At 37.7% G+C, this 23013-nt stretch overlaps 1 protein-coding gene and 3 non-coding genes across 4 annotated transcripts in view; all 4 read left to right on the top strand.

The window, feature by feature from the left end:
- The window catches only part of LOC138716360 (SH2 domain-containing protein 4B-like), a 339557-nt gene that overhangs the window by 183444 nt on the left and 133100 nt on the right, over positions 1-23013 (top strand). The window lies entirely within an intron of this gene.
- On the top strand, positions 14207-14278 carry TRNAS-GGA (transfer RNA serine (anticodon GGA)). The gene has a single exon. It is a non-coding gene; the product is annotated as a tRNA-Ser (tRNA).
- Positions 14546-14617, top strand: TRNAS-GGA (transfer RNA serine (anticodon GGA)). Its single transcript has one exon. It is a non-coding gene; the product is annotated as a tRNA-Ser (tRNA).
- TRNAS-GGA (transfer RNA serine (anticodon GGA)) lies at positions 14928-14999 on the top strand. The gene has a single exon. It is a non-coding gene; the product is annotated as a tRNA-Ser (tRNA).

The raw sequence follows: 23013 nt of genomic DNA, 5'->3' as shown, positions 1-23013 counted from the left end.
GAAAATAAAGTGAGGAGTCCACAGATATAACGAAGAAGAGAAATCACGAATCATATAACATAACTGTTATGATATTTTCCTCAGCCAATAGTAACTATTTTAAAATGAAAGGCTTTCATCATATCATGTGGACCTAACAGTGATATGAGAATTTAAATCATATTAGTAAAGTTCTCAAAATATGATATTCGCCAGCTCTTATTTCTTAATTAGTACTTTCACGGCAAGACAAACATGACAATGATGTTGTTCTGGAGTCTGTACTAACACAGCCATCAATGGTTAGACGACTTACAACTTTTATTTAATAAGCTGATAAGTGGTGAGAATATAGTGAGTAATACATGTGAGGCTCTTGAGGTTGTAAGGGAATGAAGAAAGCAAGGCGGAAAATTTTTCTGGAAAAATAATACATGATGGCGAATTTTCCACCTCACGTTATTATATTATCTAATATACTTATGTTAATAAATCTTTAAACCTGACATAGAGAAAATGTCCTCGCTTCACAGCTTGTGAAGTACTCTTTTAACTCAATTCAGTAACGCTCCCAACTTGCTAATACTTGCTCTCAACGTTTACCAAATAAACTATATATAAATTTAAATTCAAGCTTAATTTACCCAATTTATTAATAATAATGTGAATTTATATTAATATGCAGCAAGGAAATGATTCCAGTGTAAAAGCCTCACAATGTTCTATTGCATGTAATTGGGAGTAAAATACTTTCTTTCTTAGCATTTGTGCACCAATGGTCCCAGTAAAGCTTGAAACAATGAAAGAATATTACTTTGAAATAATCAGTACCTACTACGTAAAATGAAATATTGTATTCGTTTTCTGTTGTTTCGAAATTATTGCAATATTTATATTTTCTTCAAATACTGTATGCAAATCATGTAAATAAATTATTCTTTACAAACGACTGCATTGTGAATTGTAACTGAGTAAGTCTATTGTTTCTTGTGTTACAATTATTGTCAAATACAGACACTGACAATAATTGTGTTTTTTCCTTCTGCTAAGTATGTTGATAATGTCCAAGTGTCAATTTAATTGAACACTAGAAGCTCAGAATAATTCTTGTACATCCCTCCCGCTAAGAACTGGAAAGAGCAACACGTGAATGATGCAATCTGCACAGACCGGCGTTCCGCGCACATACACTGCACTTTCAGTGTCTGATTTTTGGCATGCCTGGTCTAGTATATACAGTCACGAAGCTCAATACGTAGTAACTATGCATCCATAGGTAGTTGCTCACCATTAGGATCGCTACTATCGCCTCATTACAGACAATGCGAAATAGTACCAGCTCAGTCTATTGTTCCTAGCACCCTCACAACTCAAGCTTCGTGACTGTATATATTAGACTGTGGTACATGTGAGTGAAAGAGCAGGAGGGACATAACTCTCGCTAAGGTGCGCAGAGTCCCAAGCTCACCGTTTTTAACAAAACGTCGTAACATGCATCGGACAAAAAAAATATTTCAAGCATAATAAAGTTACAGCTACTGAGAATCGTTAATCGGAATCTGCTACGACTGTGGGATTCCTACGAAGACATCCTTTTTTCTTTATACAACCATTCTAAAATTTCACTGCAAATATTCATATATTCTGCATGCATGATAATTAAACGGTATGCATAATATTTTAAATTACAGTTAGGTAATGATGGAGATCATGAAAAAATATCCCTTGTTATTGATAGACTTCGGATATACATTTTTATATGCACGGAATATGCGAGTCATCTTATGTCAATAAACGAGATAATCATTTTCAAATAATTTCATAACTTTGTTTAGTGTTAAAAGTATTACAACATTCTGTAATTATGAGCAGAAATAAAATGCCGAAATAATTCAATTTGGACGTAATATAGATTTCACATATCCTTCTACCCTTACATAATCGCAGTGATTAACAAGCCTTTACTCTTAACCGATAAAGACAGAGGACCAAGTACGACTTAAAAATTAATTAAATATTGTGCCAAGAAAGCTTTATAAAGTGATAGAAAGGAAACAGGTATACCAGTGGTCGTCAGCACTCGCTGAAATGGGTAAAGGGTAAGCGGAGCCGTCCCGTGTGCCCCATCGTTCAGCAGGAAGAGGTAGAGAGCACACCCGCTAGCAGCTACGAATGCACCATAGTGCAGTGTGTTCTCCGCGGATAAGAGACGCTAGCCCCAGGATGCTCTGTGCTGATGACCGCTGAGGTATACTATTCGATGATTTTTACTTGGTTATTTAACGACGCTGTACCAACTACGAGGTTATTTAGCGTCGATGGGATTGATGATAGCGAGATTGTATTTGGCAAGATGAGGCCGTGGATTCGCCGTAGATTTACTTGGCATTTGCCTTACGGTTGGGGAAAACTTCGGAAAAAAAATCCAGCCAAGCGGGAATCGAACCGCTCCCGAGCGCAACTCCAGATCGGCAGATAACGCCGTAGCCGATTGAGCTACGCCGGTGGCAGTTCGATGTTACATGGTAAGCAAAATATCGGTATACAGTACGCGATTTGTATCCTTCTCATTTTAATCACCACACCAAAAACCTGGTTTTCGAAGAGTCGGGCCTGGGACGGATCCATTTACTTAGGCATTGGCCTATTGTGTGCCCTACATATGAGATGATTCTTCCAAGTTCAACAAGTGACTAGGGTGGCATTCATTAATCCGATGCTGACACTTTGGCCATCCTACCTCAACCTTGATAGCCAGGTCCCATCTTCAGAAGAGTACTTGATAAGCTTTTTTCTTTTTTTTTTCGTTTCTCTTTTTCTGTTTTTCCCATTTTCTTAAACTAATATGTACACAACACCCATGCCCAAGGCGGGACTCGAACCCACAACCTTCCGGACCAAGCGATAGAGACCCGCCGTGCCCCTACCGCTTGAGCCATCCAGGTCGACAGCTTCGTACAATCGCCAAGACCTCAACCCCAGTATATTTTAACTATTGCAGGTGATAAATGCAATGAAGAGGTGGTGGAGAGAGTTACGGAATTAAAGAGGAGAACGAGAACACTCTGAGAAAAAACCCTGCAACATCTCTTTTGTTCACCAAAAATTCCATGACGACCTAGCCGAGGATCGAACTCGGGCAGCCTGAATGAAACACCAGCGCGCTAGCGCCGAGCCACAGACTCGGCTCACATCACCAAAACAGCGGGACTTAAAGAATAAATCCTGAGAGAATACCAGGTGTAAGTCACCACATTTTCACCCCATAACAGCCCCAAGTTAGGGTGACCAGATTGATATCGATAAAACAGAGGACACAAAGGTTAAAAAAACTACGACATTGTTCGAAAAAAAAAGAGATCGAAATATATACTTAGATTTAGGCGTACGCCTATAGTATACTTTAAATTACGTCAACATATATTTTATTAGACAATATTTACGGTACAGATTTAGGCTTATATCATGCTTAAAAGTATGTTAATATCTAATTGTATTATAAAATAGTAATTATATTACAGTTGCTACATATGAAAGTCAAGGAAACTATAATAAAATTAAAGAGAACAGAAAATATCTGTTTAGATTTATATTCGCACCTCGATTTACTAGCTACCTCTGAGTAACGACCATAACAAGGAGGAGCAAAGGGAGTTTTATGACCGTTGGCAGAGAGTATATTCCGTCGATGCTGCTGCTACCTACAGGAAAATTACTTGAAAAGGCGTCAAAGCAGATAATTTAAAAATATCAGGCACACGATTTACGAAAAGGAGGACATTTCTTGATTTTTTTTTTTAATCCGCCCGGACCCCGGACAAAGGCCTAAAAAGGAGGATATGTCCGAACAAAAGAGGACGTCTGGTCATCCTACCCCAAGCGAATAACGAACAGTTGGTCAAAAGCGTCATCTTTGCCAACAAATTGTTGAAAACACATTTTAATTTAATTACAGATATTCGTGTCTTATTAATTTTAGATGATTTTACCTATGTTAGACCGATATTTCATTTATGCCAGCACAAATACTGAATGAATACCAGATTTATGGATATTTTCGATACCTATACGGCCTTTGATAATAATCTAACTCTGTCCTAACACGATGGCAAGTGCTCATGTCAACATCTGGGATACAGATTCGAAACGAAGTAATTTAAGGATACAGAATAAATTGCCAAAGGATGTTCTTGCAGAGATGAAGAGCAAAGAAACGGTTAACATAACAGGAGGATAAGAATTAAATAAACTGATAGCTCACAAACCGAAGCCATGTGGGACACGCAGACAGTTGCGCATCGCGACCCACATCGTAACCATGGTAACCGTTACATCATCACCGCACCTGTCTCGACCACATGTCTCATTGGGGCACTGTGCAAACCTCAGCGGGGTGCCCAAAAACCATGACAAGGCAGCCTCTTTCTCAAGCTGGCGTGTGTGAATGCTCTGCGTTATGCTTTCTCATAAGGTATGCCGGGCATGCACATTGACAGGTACTGTGCTTCGGCGTTCATTCTGTAAACCACGCAGCGGAGAGCAGCGTTATATTCCTTACTAATCCTAAAACCATGTTCTACGAAACGTAACTTCCTGGAACTTGAACGATATACTTACCTCGAATAAGATGAGGCAGTGTTCTATCTTGGTTTTGACATTCCTGCTACTGAAGTAGGTTTGTTCATGCCATTTGCCTGTGTATAGCGGTTTCTACTAGACCAACCTGTACTGCGAGAAAATAAAAATAATAAAAGTTTTTGTAGAAAAATGACTTACTTACTTACTGGCTTTTAAGGAACCCGGAGGTTCATTGCCGCCCTCACATAAGCTCGCCATTGGTTCCTATCCTGAGCAAGATTAATCCAGTCTCTATCATCATATCCCACCTCCCTCAAATCCATTTTAATATTATCCTCCCATCTACGTCTCGGCCTCTCCAAAGGTCCTTTTCCCTACGGCCTCCCAACTAATACTCTATATTCATTTCTGGATTCACCCATATGTGCTACATGCCCTGCCCATCTCAAACATCTGGATTTAATGTTTCTAATTACGTCAGGTGAAGAATACAATGCGTGCAGTTCTGCGTTGTGTAACTTTCTCCATTCTCCTGTAACTTCATCCCTCTTAGCCCCAAATGTTTTCCTAAGCACTTTATTCTCAAACACTCTTAATCTATGTTCCTCTCTCAAAATGAGAGTCCAAGTTTCACAACCATAAAGAACAACCGGTAATACAACAGTTTTATAAATTCTAACTTTCAGATTTTTTGACAGCAGACTGGATGATAAAAGCTTCCCAACCGAATAATAACAGGCATTTGCCATATTTATTCTGTGTTTAATTTCCTCCCGAGTATCATTTATATCTGTTACTGTTGCTCCAAGATATTTGTACTTCTCCACCTCTTCAAAAGTTAAATTTTCAACTTTTTGTAGAAAAATTGGAAAAATAAAAGTAAAAGGAGTAGTAAAGAAACTGACAAGCAAACGTTCTGATGGGGGCAGATAAAAAAGTTAAATTTTTTTCTTCCAATGTCAAAAGAAGTACATATACAAATTTTGGTCATTCGATCGCAATTACGAGGCCGTCCGGAAAGTGATTTTCCCTGAAGCATGGAAATATTTATTGAAACAGACACAGCAATTGTTGCGCTGTTTGTCAACATATCCCCCACTGGAATTGAGCCATTTTTCATACCATACAATCAATTTTTGTGTCGTAGAAGTCAGCCGCCTCAGATCGGAACCAGCGTTTGACTGCGTCTGCACCTCTCTCTGTTGATCCCATGACATGAGAAATGTCTCAATTTCGATGGAAAATATGTTGAAAAATAGCTCAACAATTGCTGTGTCTGTTTCAATAAATTTACCCCATGAAATTGTGTTTTATTTTTCTGTTAACGGCCCCTGGCGAACTTATTTTTTACGACCCTCATAATTGCGGTCGAGTGGCCAAAATTTGTATAAGCACTTCTTTTGACATTATTAACATGATGGAAGAAAAAAATTAACTTTTTTATCTGCCCCCATCGGAATGTTTGCTTGTGAGTCCAAGAGTCAACTGCACAAGTCAATATTCAGTGTAGGTGTGCGATCGGTAGAGAAGAGAATGACTGTACGCAGCTAGGGTTGCCAGTTCATTGAAGTTCGAATATTGCACCAATCTTGATTGTAACTGAATCTGAATTTAAAGGTGCATCTACACGGTTCAATTTTCCATTCGTTTATGCATGCAATTTGGGGAGAATATTCAAAGAACCAAGTTGAAAACGAACTTTAAAATTAAGATGCATGCTGAGTTTATGTGTACACGGTGCGCCGTGTTGAACGTCATTTTCACTACGTATACAATATAGTAATTAATAAATATTAAATATCAATCTAATACTTAGACCTACTTGATTCGCAAATTGCGGTTAAACACGCTAACTTGTATTTACAATAATCTTCAACAACGCTACGCGTACTTGCCGCCATTTTCAGCTTAAAACAAAAGAATTTTCAGTTTATTCACGGCCACCTAAAACAATCACCTGCTCGCTACTTAGGCGCACAGAAATACGCACAAGATATCCACCGACGATGGGTAGCTTTCAATTGCCGAATGCGCTTTCATTTTTAGTAGAAAAAAGCATGCACAATTGAATGTGTTTCGTTCACTCTTGCATGCATTGCTTGAATGCTTAAAGATGACAGAAAAGTTGAACCGCGTAGATGCACCTTAAGGGATAGTCAGCAACACCTATCACTGCGACCTTGATACTGTTAAAAGCTAACGATATGACCCGTGGCCAAAATGTGGAGCCGTGTCCTTGAGCGAGAAAGCACAATCACGGAATTTAATGCTATCACATTACACACTAAAATTGAAATAAAAAATTTCACGGAATTTACTAAATCTCAAGTACTTTCAACCACATTTTCTCACAAATAACATAAGTGCACTTATACCCCTTTGCTTCTGACTCCCCTCATGTAACTTCAGTAAATGTTTTCGAATATTTATAGCTCAAACTATTTTAGTCAAAGTCAGTGCTATTGTTCTATAAATTAAAGCCCGTTACTATTATTGTATTGTATGTACGTATATGGCATGTAGGATACGATATTAATCGTCCTTGAGTGTACGGTTTATTCCATGAACCAGTCCTAAATTGTGATATGTTTATCCGCTAGCGCTGAGTCACGTATGCCCTGTAACTACAGGCCATATTGTAATGATATGAAAGCTTTCGTTTTTGCTTAAAATAGATCCCAATATGCCGTACCTCTGGTATTGTGAGAAAACAAAACGATTTATTGAAATATTTTTCTCCTGAACTCAAAGCAATTGATCGATATTTTGACAGAATTAGACTGAAGTGGGTTTCTTTACTAATCCTCGATACGATTAAATATCAGAATTTGTAGAAGCCCATTAACAGTAAAGATGTTTTATACAAGACTTCGATGCAGGATGGTTTGCACACAATATGAACGAAAGCAACCACGAGTATTTAATGAACACACAGTTACTGCCCATCCTCTAACTGAGGTTCAAGCTGATACAGCTATTAACAGGCAGTACATCTCATTTGACGATAGATTGTGGGTCAGAGGAGAACATAGCCTACATCTCAAGTCTGATTAGTGAACTATGTTACTATAGTCAGCAATGTACAGGTATGCAATGAACGGGAAAGAAACTGGCCATCCTACCACCTCTACTGGCTTAGTTGCCTCATGAGCGATGCCTTATTGGCGTCACTTATGAAGTTGAAACCTGTCTTCGAACTGCTGACTAAACATACACATGCTGTTAGTAACAGAATATTAGGCCTACATTTGAAGGGTTCAGAACCGTAGTGAGCCAAGCGCCATTTACTAAAACCATTCAAAACAAGGGTTAAAATGAAGTTATTACCATAATTCAATGGAAACATATAGCAAGTAATATACACATTAAAACTAAATGATGTCAACTGCATTAAACTATGGTATTCACTTAACTTTAACCCTTGCTTTCTCCATTTTTAATACATGGCGCTTGGCTCACTATGGCTCTGAACCCTTCATTTAAACTGGAAACCCATATACTCAGACAACCTTAGCGTAGTCAGTTGGTATACAGAGTGAACCGTAAGTAATGTCATTAATTTCAAGGAGTTATTCTTCGATATATTTCAAACAAAAAAGTTCAATGCAGTTTTGCTTGTTTTTGCTTCCTTCACGAGAAAAAAATTGTTTTATATGAAAAATTTCATAGCGTGTTTTGGGAAAACCATCGATTTAATTCCATATACGGTCAGTCAATTTAAGAGAGCAGTATATCATGATAATAAATTATTGAAAGAATTTCAGTTTTGTCCTTTAAATATGCAGAAATTTGATCTGAACAAATGTAACATTTTAAAATTCCTGCATAGAACGAAAAGTTACATTTGTTCGGATCAAATTTCTGTACATTTAAAGGATAAAATTAATATTATTTCAATCATGTATTATCATAAAAACACTGTTCTCTTAAATTGATTGAACATACTGGGAATTAAATCAATCTCTTTCCCAAAACACGCTATGAAATTTTTCATACAAAACAATATTTATCTCGAAAACGAAGCAAAAACGAGTAAAATTGTATGAAACCTTTTTGTTTGAAATATCTCAAAGAACAGCCCCCTGAAATTAGTGACCTTACTTACGGTCAATTTAAGAGAGCAGTATATCATGATAATAAATTATTGAAAGAATTTCAGTTTTGCCCTTTAAATATAAATAAATTTGATCCGAACAAAGGTAACATTTGAAAATTCCTGCACAGAACGAAAAGTTACATTTGTTCGGATCAAATTTCTGTACATTTAAAGGATAAAATCAAAATTCTTTCAATCATGTATTATCATAAATACATTGTTCTCTTAAATTTACTCAGCATATTGAGAATTAAATCAATGGCTTTCCCAAAACGCGCGATGAAATGTTTCATACAAAACAATTTTTATCTCGAAAACGAAGCAAAAACGAGTAAAATTGTATTACACTATTTTATTTGAAATATCTCAAAGAACAGCCCCCTGAAATTAGTCACATTCCTTACGGTCAATTTAAGAGAGCAGTATATCATGATAATAAATTATTGAAAGAATTTAAGTTTTGTCCTTTAAATATGCAGACATTTGATCTGAACAAATGTAACATTTTAAAATTCCTGCACAGAACGAAAAGTTACATTATTGTTCCGATCAAATTTTTGTACATTTAAAGAATAAAATTAAAATTATTTCAATCATGTATTATCATAAATACACTATTCTCGTAAACTGATTCAGCATACTGGGATTTAAATCAAGTATTTTTAAGTAGTTTATTTTACGACACTTTATCAACATCTTTGGTTATTTAGCGTCTGAATGAGATGGTGATAATGCCGGTGAAATAAGTCCTGGGTCCAGAACCGAAAGTTACCCAGCATTTGCTCATATTGGGCTGAGGGAAAACCCCGGAAAAAACCTCAAACAGGTAACTTGCCCCAATCGGGAATCGAACCCGGGCCACCTGGTTTCGCGGCCAGACGCGCTGACCGAATTAAATCAATCACTTTCCTCAAACACGCTATGAAATGTTTCATACAAAATTTTTAACTCGAAAACGAAGCGAAAACGAGTAAAATTGTATTAAACTATTTTGTTTGAAATATCTCAAAAAACAACCTCCTGAAATTAGTGACATTACTTACTCTGTACATTGTTATACATAAATACAGGCTTCATACTACTTGGTTAATAGGCCTACGTTACGAAATTATTCTATCATTGCTTGGCAAAGTTGGGGTCTTTTGCTTTAAATTAATATCATATTGGAAATTGCATTTTATGGTTGTGATAATGCAGCAGAAGAGAATGATATTAAAAACAAAGGGTGCTATTCATAGACATTTCGCAGCACGCGCTACGAGCGTACTAAGCTAGCCCCGGCTATCGACTGGTTACTTATACAGAATTCAAATTATATCATATCGCTAACACTGGTTTATGAATACGAAAAACGCCGATCATCCACCGGAAGCCCGCGCTAAAAATGTCTGAATACGGCCCACAGAGTTTTACTTCCGCAAATATCGGTACTGCTCAGCCCTCTATGAAGTAGTTGGATGTTGAAGTACTGTCGTTAAATAGGTTACATATATTTCCATCGCAAGAGCTGCATCTTGGTCGCTGCGGGTTAGGAAAGCGATAGTGGCCTGTGCAGCGGAGCATGGTGGCCGGGGAGCAATTAGTTGCACCAGCGTGAGAACAAGGCGCCCCCGGCACACACGGCCTAATCGGGGGGAACCGCAGTCCACGAATTGCATTTGTTTTGTGCCATGCGCTTTCCTCACTATCTGCATCTCCCGAGTCAAGAAAGTCGGCCTCTGGACTACATTCAACGGTCCGGTATCAACGAACAAGAAAATACAGAGTGTTACGGAAGTAAATGCAACTTTTTTTATTAAGACACTGAAAAAACAAAATCCCTTACGCATTCCAGCGTATCTCGTCATGATTTACGCAGCACAAGAATCCTGGGTTTTTACTTTTTAGTTTAATTTATTCATAGTGTCTAGCCTAAGGGCAAGTCTTTTACTGCAAACCTAGCATCCTCCAATCTTTTTTATTTTCCGCTTTCCTCGTAGTCTCCGCATATGAACCCTGCAAGTATTGTCGGACCATCGGATCTATGCCCCTTCAGCGCTGTCGTCGTTCTTGGAAAAGTTAACGCCTCTACTCACCCCATTCCACCCGTTTCTCTCCCACTACGCCAAACAGCAGGCCACGAACCTTGCCGAATAGGGATATTGCCAAACTTCCGTCAAACAGTATCATGTCTCTTGAATATTGCTTATAATACTGTAAGGTTAATTATTACTTATTCATAATTTAATTTAAGTAGGTCTAATGACGCTGATTGACTTATGTAAAATGCTATTACTTGCTTAATAATATTTCTTTCACCACTCCGTGCTACAGTATTCATGTTGAGTTGACAACACTGGACTGCAAGTGCAAATAAACTGTCCCGCAAGAAGGCTCAAAATTGTGAGTATTGGGGGAGAGAAAGAGAGAGGGATAGAAAAGAGAGAAATAGGAATACAGGGGGAGAAATGAATTGCCGAGGGTGAAAAGGAATTAAGGTTCAGTTCGCATATCATACGGGGGCACAGATCCGATGGTCGGACTATGTTGTCTATCATGTGATATCATCTGCCCCGAACACGTCTTCTGTTCAGCCTCCTTCGGTAGACAGTTTCTTCTCAGCCAGTGACCCAGCCAATTTATTTTTCTCTTCCTAATCAGTTTCAGCACCCTTTCTAGCATAGCTTCATTTCTTGTTAGCTTAAATAGGATCCTTTTATTTTTCGAAACAGCTGAATTTGTTTTTAATATCAGACAATGAAGACAATTTACAAAGATGAATAAAAAATTAAATGAAATTTAAGTAGATTATGGAATGAGAATAAACACATCCAAAACAAAATCAATGGGCTTTCAAGGAAAAGAAATAAAAACAATCAAAATTGTAGTGAGTAATAAAATAATAAAGCAGGTGTCATCATTTAACTAAAAATGTAATAACTGAAGCCCGGGTGTTTAGACATTTATTTTCGTTAAAATAGGCAGGCATATAGGCACTAAAAATAGTAAAAATAGGCAGTGAAATAGGCATTTATTATTAATGGAAACAGACAAAAAAATAGACAAATACCTAATAAACTATCTCATACGGTACGTACTCACTTTCTTGATTACATGCCACAACAAGATGCTTTTTTAAGTTGTCAATTGTCATAGTGAGCCGCCTATCAGAGAGAACATTTTTCATGGTGGAAAAAGATCTTTCTACTTCTACTGAAGTGATTGGAGCGAACTTAAAACAACTTATTTCCCGAGTCTCTACTTTCTTTCAGAGATCGGGAAAAACAGATTGTGTATTGTCTCAAAAAGAGGGGTGTAAGAAGGAATTACAGACTTCAAAGTACGCGTGACTTGTGCGTGCAAGCGCCAACAGTAACTGGACCTGGAGATTTGCTTTTAATACTTCCCTCATCCCCTTTCTTTCGCTGGTAAACTCCGAAGTGACCTAAGCACTAAGGGTTATACTGTTCAAACATCTTTGTTAAGTGACATAAAAGATGGAATCAGTAGGGGAGAAAAGTTTACGACTTCTTGGAAACATATGTATTGCTGGAGACTAAGATTCTCAGCAAATATTTTGTGAGGTGAATATACAGTATATTTTTAATTTGTACAACAGTTCTCTTTTGTTTTTTGATATAATTTATGTGCGGTTTATTTTAAATGCATTAAAAATCTAGAAAATGTACAATAACGACGTAAAAAGGCTAAAAAATACATTTAACCTTAAAATAGACAACGGGAGCTAAAATAAGCAAAAAAAAAAGGCAAAATAAAAATTGGGCCTATCGTCCCCAAATGTGTGAAAAGTGTTTATCTCTAATAGGTCTTTCATACATACACTCAGTTAAAAAAGGTATTTTGCCTAACATCCGGGATCTAGTAATAACAGAAATAGTAGAATGCAGAGAGAAATGGAAACAACATGTTGAAAGAATGCAAAATTCCCGTTATCCAAACGCAGCTCCATCATACAGACCAACAGGACTAAGAGACCAGGGAAGACCACAAACAAGATGGTAAAAACAGTGAACCGAAACAGACAAAAGTGTCTAAACCGGAAAGTCAGAAGAAGAAGAAGAAGAAGAAGAAGAAGAAGAAGAAGAAGACTAATCTCTTATTTGAGTACTTCACTAACCATGCAGCTATGAAAAATATTGTGCGTTAACCGAGTATCTTACCTTCAGGAGAGTAGTAGAGAAGGAAGAGAAACGTGTAGTCTTCTTTCAACATGATATATGTGGTATCATGCGATGGACCTACAAAAGAAATATGTAATCAGTAAAACATACATAAGAGTGTAAAATTCTATAAATCTCTTCATACTCCCGCTTTCTTCTATCATTCCACCAGCACTCTCCCCGCCCCCCCCCCCATTTCATCTATCAGTCTGCATTGTTAAAAATAGGCTGGTTGGAAGTCTTGGAGATAGTTCGGGTTTCCAATTCTGATGTAGGAAGGACTTATCAGGTACTCGTCTGGGAATGGGACCTGGCTGTCAAGACTGAGGCCCATCTGTCAACGTCGGGTTCATGAATGCCAACCAGGCCACCTTCGGACTTGGGCAGTCTATATAGAGCTCTAGGGCAGTCATCTCATATATTGGGTGTACAATGGACCAATGTAAGCGTAAGTGTAAGGATCCGTCCTGGGTCCGAACCTCGGAAAGTCATGTCAAGCTTCCCTCCCGAGATATCGATGCTTAATTTAGCTTAAACCTGGACAACCCTGCAGAATATGAGGTGATGACACATAATTTATGCCATAGTTACTACAAACTGTATCCTCTGTCAGGCCCATTACACGGGGTGGAAGTAATATAACTCTGCAGATTTCAACAGCATGTTCCTTGGATAGATTAAAACAAAAAATTCTAATACCGTATTAGTCCCTAATGAATATTTTTCTCAGAAAAAATAAAATTTTCCCCCAAATCTTAATACTATTTTACTCGATCATATTGTCCGCGGTTTTCTTATCTACAAATTAAAAAGATTAGCACGTATCGTTAATTCCTGTCATTAGGAAGTCTGGCAACCCTACTAGAGTGACTAAGGAACGGAACTCAGCTGTTCAGACAGAGTGCGTGTGTGCTTTCGTATGTGACCCGGCGCTGTTGCCATACGACGCAACCTGTTAATCTAATGTTCTAATTAACCATGCACTTAATTACAAAACACATAATAGTTTTTTTTATTTATTTTAATGCATTCTAGCCCCTTCAATCTGCACAGTTATAACACATCCACCCTGTAAGTATTTGCTTCTTTAGGTAACAGTGTTCGGTTTGAAGTCCTGTTACCCATCTTACATCAGCCAAGTAACCAACAGTTTAAGTCTATTTTTTATTTATTTTGATGTACCGAAGTACATATGATATTTCCATGCAGATATTCTGCTTTCTCAGATGATGAGAGAGAGATGGAACGGAGAAAAATTCTCTCCGGCGCCGGGATTTGAACCCGGGTTTACAGCTCTCCGTGCTGATGCTTTAACCACTAAGCCACGCCGGATACAATCCCGACACCGTTGAGAATCGTCTCAGATTAAGCTCCATCTCTTGGGTTCCCTCTATCCGGCGTGGCTTAGTGGTTAAAGCATCAGCACGGAGAGCTGAAAACCCGGGTTCAAATCCCGGCGCCGGAGAGAATTTTTCTCCGTTCCATCTCTCTCTCATCATCTGAGAAAGCAGAATATCTGCATGGAAATATCATATGTACTTCGGTACATCAAAATAAATATGATATGCGTAATAAATCACTTTGTGATTTAAAGACGGCGCCCATACCGTCGGACCCCGGCCAACCAGTCACTCATCTGAGTGCACCTCTACACATGTATGGACTTCGGTCCTGCGTGCATAGACATCTATGACGTAGTGCAGAGGGCGGCCACTAGAGGGAACAAATTGTATCCGGCGTGGCTTAGTGGTTAAAGCATCAGCACGGAGAGCTGAAAACCCGGGTTCAAATCCCGGCGCCGGAGAGAATTTTTCTCCGTTCCATCTCTCTCTCATCATCTGAGAAAGCAGAATATCTGCATGGAAATATCATATGTACTTCGGTACATCAAAATAAATATGATATGCGTAATAAATCACTTTGTGATTTAAAGACGGCGCCCATACCGTCGGACCCCGGCCAACCAGTCACTCATCTGAGTGCACCTCTACACATGTATGGACTTCGGTCCTGCGTGCATAGACATCTATGACGTAGTGCAGAGGGCGGCCACTAGAGGGAACCCAAGAGATGGAGCTTAATCTGAGACGATTCTCAACGGTGTCGGGATTGTATCCGGCGTGGCTTAGTGGTTAAAGCATCAGCACGGAGAGCTGAAAACCCGGGTTCAAATCCCGGCGCCGGAGAGAATTTTTCTCCGTTCCATCTCTCTCTCATCAGTTTAAGTCTAATTCAAAAACTTGTTTCTGGTATTTCGAAACAGATTTTGTCTTTTAACTTGTGTTCATATGGAGAAGTGTGTGCTGGCCATTCACAAAATTTCACGGCGTGTGTTTCATTTTCATTCCATCATTGGTATAAATCACGCTTTGTAAACAAACCTAGATCAAAACAACTGACGGTAAATTAGTATTTATTGTAAATATCATGAGATGTGAATTATCTGTTTGACCTGTTGTAACTCTCAAACGGTTGCAAATAAATAAAACTGACAAAGGACTTTACTGCTCTAAATGTCGCCCTGAATCATCTCCTCACCGGTTGACCTTATCTTTTGAATCACTCTGTATACATCTGAAGTCTGATTAGTGCAATATGTTACTAGTCAGCATATATATATATATATATACGCAATGGAGGGGGAAAGGAACTGGCCACTCTACTCCATTATCTCATGGCTTAGTTGCCTCATGAGTGATGCCTTATTCGTGTCACTTCAAAGGTTCAAACCTGTCTTCAGACAGTTGACAGTTAACTAAACAACAACAACAAATAATTTAATAGAAAACTGAACAGTAAAATTAATTTCGAAAAAAAAAACTGTTTTAATGGCTGACAACAACGTATTGCATGCAACTACGTAGTTTTATGATTTAGGCTACTTCTCTATTATAATATACTGTAAAATATGAATGCAAGATTTTGCAAGTTTCGGGTAATAGACTCCCACGACTGAAGGTCAGATGTCATTGGTAGATACTGTGTAAAGGCCATGTTTCTTCACAATTTAGTCACCCATAGCTATATTGTTGTGAGGTCAGACACAGAGAGAGAGAGAGAGAGAGAGAGAGTTATTTCATTTTATAACGATTCTACGATACAGTGTTTGAGCCTATAGAATTGCCTTAAAGTTGTCGTTTAGTAGGTGTTAATCTAGAAATCATACGTCTTAAAGTGCAATATTACACCGGCATAACATTGTTCACAACATTTTTCTGCAACAAGGTATTTAAATCAAATCAACGTTCTCGGAATTTAGTTTAGTTCACGATGTTAAGAAAAGAATATGTATTATCATTTTGAGGAATAAACTTCTTCAGTTCCGCTTCTTGATGATTTGTGTCTCTCTTTTTAATTCACGATAAAACGGTGCCGTTACACTCTTTATTTCTTCCACCTTAACTCCATATTTAGTACTTTTGAAATTTCTTACCATGTTTAGAATTTCTTGTTTCTATTTTTGTAATCTCACTCGTAACATCCTATAAAACCGGCCGATCCCTGTACATTTCTATTAAAGTAAACTATGCTTTCTCGATTTCATTCCATAGGAACTAATGGAATATAAGTAGTAGCCTAATCGGAAAATGGAAAGGCTCATAACTAGGAGCCGGATTTTTTAGGTAATGAATGTTTAAAATCACTCCGCGTAGCCTATATCTAAGAGAATGTGATGTTGGTTACAACACACGGAAATTTAACAAAACAGCTGGGTTACCACAAGGAATGGGGAATGCGTCTACTGAAGCACTCTTGCTGATTTGTAATTTACAGTTAAGACCTATCAGATGAACTTGCGTTTCAAAAACGAACACCATCCACTACACCCAACCACAAACTACGTCAGCAGAAGCCAATTGTAGCGAATGGCTCGAATTTCGTCAAATACAATATAGCGAACACAATGTTTGCGCCTTTGAATACTTATTGCTTACAGCTTTCAAATCTAATGACATTATTTATATCAGAGTGGGTGTTTTACTTGATCGTTTATAATTATAGTTAATTGGAGTATTAACTTTTAATACCTAAAAATCCGATCCCTACTCGTAACAGGAATGTCATGGCGGTGTAATTGAGCCTTAACAATATCGCCAATGTATGTTTCCAACATTTCTTTTATGTTTACCGCTCAATGATGGAAAAGTATTATTCGTTGTCAATATGAAGTCAACATTTAAAATTGCTTTTTCACGTTTTTGTTTGAAAATACATTGCCAACACATGTTTTCACACTCCGGTATAAATGCTCCTTTCGAAAACCAGAAATGTTCCGAATTTACTTTAGAACTTAGTATAAGTTTGCCACAATAATATACAGGTGAAGTTTGCCACAATAATATACAGAGTGGAAGGTAATCTGTGCACCCAAAATGAAACTGAAAATGATCATGAGAAGAGATTAGAAAAATCTAAACAAGTTTTTTTCTCTAAATTTAATCGTTTTAGAGGAAATTGTTATGTTTCTATGAAGCATTTGGCAACATCACGGCTACTGCAATAATTCTATCAATCCCGGTCTACAGTCCTTACTTATCCCTCTCTCTTTGCCGTACTCAGTTGGTGACGGGCGGCAATGGATTGCGTTGCCAGATTTACTTTAACAATTTTCGCAATTATTCAACTTACATTCATGGCTAAACGGTCTGATATGTAAAAGAAGTTTCAAGACATTAACTGTTCAGATTATTTCTACCTATCTGCTTATATAGCAATCAGCCAATTTTCTCGGGCTATTACCGCAATAGAGCGCTGCAAACACTGGGAAAAGACTATTTTTTTTCCTGCTTAACGGTGCTTCATCGAAGGAAAAGTGTAATAAAAGTTTTGTTACATTTAACATGTAGAATAATCTCTTAAATTTTGATGCATCGGTTCCCTTCCACCCTGCACTGTGATGGATATGTATTGAAAACTTACATGTGCAGTATTTCCAATTTAAGGTAAGAAATGTTGGGGCTTTCTACCCGCGTCATATTTGCGGAAACAACCAACGTTTCGGAGCTACCAGCTACGTTTCGAATCCATTTTAAGGAAAGCAAGTGAAAACCTATCTGTAAATCCGTTACTAATACTGGACCCAGTGCACAAAGCCAGAAATTGTGCACCATGTTTAACATCGTAAGTGTTAAACTATACTGAAGTAAGTTTGTTTATTTATTGGCGAGTCTGTTTATAATCTTAGAGGTCAGTGCACGAACAAACAAGCATTTCATTGTTTTTCACAGTGCTTTCATAGTCACACGCACCGTGACATACAAAGCCTTGATCATTGTTCTTTTAAACGAAACAATTTGAATCAAGAGTTTGAATCCTTGCCAGCTTCCCGCATGACATCAGCCATTACGTAGGATTCTGCAGGGAGAATGCAAGTAGGACGACGTAGTAAAGGCGATGATTGTGGTGGATTGGAGGACCCTGACCTCGTTATTGGCCGCACCGCTCCAAGCTAATCTGCCGCTGCATATCGCTGCACCATTACTTTCATACTGCATTAAAGTCGCCATCGAGGGGTTCTTGTGCTGGGTAACTCACACTAGTGTCTTTTGCAGGCTTCGAGACTTCGGACCCGATAGAGCAGTTCAGTGGGAAATCTGCATAACGGCGTGCTGAGTATGGTAGTAAAGCGTACAGTGGGTGGGGGTACTATAGAATGAATGACAACAAATACGCAGAGCAAAACGCTCTGGATTTGAAGGTTCTGACGAATAATTTGGTTTTCATACAAACCCATTTTCAAACTGTGTCTGAAACTATTACACGGTTAGAAAAGTCAGAGCAAGAGACGCCGGAAGTTCTCAACTTAATTTAGAAAATGAAGCAGAGAATTAATGAGACACCAAATACACCGGTTACTGAACGTGTAAAACAGAAGTGGAAATCAATTTTATGTAAAAATAACGGATATGGAACATTGTGTAACATAAACAGCAAATTAGTGGGCATATAGTCAACCGAGAATAAAGGACTGTGTCTTAGAGACTGCAATGATGTTAGGTTTTTTTCGTTTTGCTCCTGTCACGTCATGCGACGTAGAGCGCAGCTTTCCACATTACAAACTTTGGAAGATAACCGAAAAAGATTTACGTTTGAGACACTGAGAATGTATCTTGTATTAGGTACGTTGCAATTCGGTACTGTAACTGCACTTTCTAAAGACGACCAATGGGATAAATGAAAAAATTAAAATTGCTACATGCTTATTTCCACCATTAACAATGTGTATAATTAAACACAAATGCTTATAAAAGGCAGGAGAATAAATGCTTTTCACATTCTTTTGAAATTGTCATTGTGTAATGTACATTTACTTTCAGAATGTACATATATGTGTTTCCCCATACTACCTTACTCTACTCTAAATAGGAACGTTGTTACCTCAACACATCTCTCTCTACCTGCAGCGAGTAAACAACCTATAGTGCATGCACAGTAAACTTATTGTATCGGGTCCAAAGTCTCGAAGCCTGGTCATTTGTCACTTTTCTTACGCCTCACGCTTAAAGGTAGTCGAAGAAAAGAGTGTGCCGTGGAAGTAAAAGAGTGTGCCGTGGAAGTTTCTGAATTCGGTAGAAAAGAATGTATCGTGCAAGCTTATCATCCTGATAGAAAGCATTTTATTTCATCGTACAAGCTCATGATCCTGATCGGAAGTAATACATCGCAGAATCTTATATATTCTGGTATAAAGAATTTCACGCTACAATCTTATGATTATGGTAGAAAGAACTGATCTACAATATATTCTTTTGTTGAGTCTGGTAGAAAGGACTGCACTCTTATAATAGTGATAGAAAAGATTACACCGTTCAAACCCATGATTCTGGTAACAAGGCTTACAGCGTACAGTAGTGGCAAAAAAACCGGACCGACCCTTGCAGCTGATACAAAAGAATCTTGTGCTGTGCACTGTGTCAAACTGTGGTAATTTCAATATATGGACAGTGAAGCCAGAGGTATGTACTGCTATTTAATGTAAAAATACGCAGTTATCCATGCCGAATATAGGTAGAAATGTAATATTGATTCCAGATGAAAATAAAACTCTCAAAGTTTTTTCGTCCGTAAGTTTGAAGCACTGAAGGAAACAAAAGACGGTAAGAATCGAACAAATACAATAAATTTCATTGTTACAATTAATTATACAAGATGGATGTGTTTTGTGACTAGCAAAATTTGAATCTGTGACTCTGAAATCAGCTACAAGGGTTGGTCCGGTTTTTTTGCCACTACTGTACAAACTTACGACTCTGGTAAAAAAAGGAATGATGCACCTTACGAGCTTCACCTCTGATTGAGGTTCTGCTGATATGTACAGTAGTGGCAAAAAACTGGACCGACCCTTGTAGCTGAGTTCAGAGTCACAGATTCAAATTTTGCTAGTCACAAAACACATCCATCTTGTATAATTAATTGTAACAATCAAATTTATTGCATTTGTTTGATTCTTACTGTCTTTTGTTTCCTTCAGTGCCTCAAACTTACAGACGAAAAAACTTTGAGAGTTTTATTTTCATCTGGCATCAATATTACATTTCTACCTCTATTCGGCATGGATAACTGCGTATTTTTACATTAAATAGCAGTACATACCTCTGGCTTCACTATTCATATTGAAATTACCACAGTTTGACACAATACACAGCACAGGATTCTTTTGTATGAGCTACAAGGGTCGGTCCGGTTTTTTGCCACTACTGTACATCTATTATCAGGCAGTACATCTCATCATATTTATGGTCATAAATTTATTATTGGAGGCCATAGACTGTGTAAACGGCTCCAGTGAAAACTCTGAATAATAGTTATTTTGTAGGTTATTATAAAAGAATAAATCACCTCCCGGTAACACAGTAGGTATAGGCTATGCAGTTTCGAAAAGAAAAAAAAAAAAACTACAAAGATTCGAACGTATTACTTATAAAAATCCTTGAAGATCAACATTCAGAAATTTATTAGCCAAATGTCCATTATTGGTAAGGATGAAAGTGTGGCGGAAACCGGTGAATTCAAAGTCACGTTTCTCGAATCGGGGTTAGAACGAGCTGGTTTTTCTGCTTGAGGGCCATGGGTTGCACCTACGCTCTGTTTGACTTGCACACGGAGCTTCCTCTAATCGGCTAATTAACCATGTCTCCGTGGGAATGCTACTCACTTCCTCTTTATTTCGCTTTCATTAAAGATGATAAATTTGGAGCCGTTATAGAAGAAGCAGCCTTCCGGCGAAAAGGCGGTCCACGTGAAACCAGAATCACCACTACGACTCTTAAAACCTATTTCCCATTCAAATGTAGCCTCGAATAACGTTTCGATGCTGATGATGTTAATGTAAATGTTACAATAATAATAATAATAATAATAATAATAATAATAATAATAATAATAAATCTTTCCCGTGTTGGGACCTATACCCTATTTTATTTCAAGGAGTGAAGTTCGGTGGTTCCTTTGAACACCCACTTACCCAGATTTATGACTTCCTACATAATCACCTCTGACAATTCCATCCTGTCCCCTCGTCCCAACATTGCACAGTTGCCATAATCCTGCCACAATCCTGGTGACCCTCGACGGCATTCTTGGAATTCGGAAAAGACGCGGCAACTCTGCCTCCACGTGGATTTGACGGAAGTCTGTCAATTCTTCTGAACGAGGGTTGTGATTGGTTACTGACAGGAGAAGACAAGATTTCCGTCACAGTAAGGAAGACATTTATTTATGACAACCAATTAGTAGTGGGCAGTAGAAGGTCTGTCGGCAAAGTCTTTTCTATGAAATTGCACTCCATGGAAAAAAAAAAAAAAAAAAAAAAAAAAAAAAAAAAAAAAAAAAAAAAAAACAGTATAGTGACCCGTTAGGTCTCCTTCCATCTATTGCGTGAGCTTCCCAAAGATATTGTCCCACGAGGAAAGTAAGGAAAACTCTGCTTTGGTATCTTGGATCTGTCCATCTGTTGAACCTATTTCGTCTGCAATTCTTTAAACATTCAGCTACTGGAGTTACTAGGAGTTCGTGTAAAATTTCGTGATTTGTTTTGTGGTCGAATAAAGTATAGTCAGAAGTCCTAAAAAAAAAAAAATCATTTCAACTACAGTAGAGCGTCTCGTTTAGGCACAGTAAAAACGTAAACGAAGTGTAGTTAACGTGTTGGGGAGGTCGAGCCGTACGATAAATACGAGAGATGCACAAGGTTTTAGTTACAACATTTATGGCGGAGCATTAATTGAAATTATATTTTCAAAAAAAGCAAAAAACAAAAGAACAGAAATTGCATAACGTTATAATATACACATTTTAACAAACAAGCAACTGTAACGTTGAAATAATTCAATATAACAAATCAAATTTTGCAACTTATATACATAATGTTGTTTCAAGCAGCATTTTTTACGGTCATGAATTTCATTCCCTGTATGACTAACGTAATATCACCGTCTTCTGTGGCCGAAATAACAAAACTACAGTATATTGGTCTGAAGTGACAACACTATTTCCTAAAAATAATTACAGTACTGTAGTTTTGTTAATTCGGCCACAGAAGACGATGATATTATGTTAGTCATACAGAGAATGAAAATCATGACCGTAAAAATGCTGCTTGAAAGCAACATCATATAAGTAGCAAAATTTGATTTGTTATATTGAATTATTTCAACGTTACAATTGCTTGTTTATTAAAATGTGTATATGATAACGTTATACAATTTGTGTCTTTTGTTTTCTGTGTTTTTGGAAAAATATAATTTCAATTAATGCTACGCCATAAATGTTGTATAGTCCGACCAACGGATCTGTGCCCTCGTAAGATATGCGAACTGAACCTTAATTCCTTTTCAGCCTCGGCAATTCATTTCTCTCCCTGTATTCCTATTTCTCTCTTTTCTATCCCTCTCTCTTTCTCTCCCCCACTACTCACAATTTTGAGCCTTCTTGCTGGACTTTATTTGCACTTGCAGTCCAGTGTTGTCAACTCAACATGAATACTGTAGCACAGAGAGGTGAAAGAAATATTATTAAGCAAGTAATAGCATTTTACATAAGTCAATCAGCGTCATTAGACCTACTTAAATTAAATTATGAATAAGTAATCATTAACCTTACATTATTATAAGCATATTCAAGAGACGTGACACTGTTTGACGGAAGTTTGGCAACATCCCTATTCGGCAAGGTTCGTGGCCTGCTGTTTGACGTAGTGGG

Source organism: Periplaneta americana, chromosome 16, assembly GCF_040183065.1.
Source record: "Periplaneta americana isolate PAMFEO1 chromosome 16, P.americana_PAMFEO1_priV1, whole genome shotgun sequence".
NCBI lineage: Eukaryota > Metazoa > Arthropoda > Insecta > Blattodea > Blattidae > Periplaneta > Periplaneta americana.
Note: the sequence above shows the minus strand (reverse complement) of the source record. Positions and strands in the feature narration are given on the sequence as shown.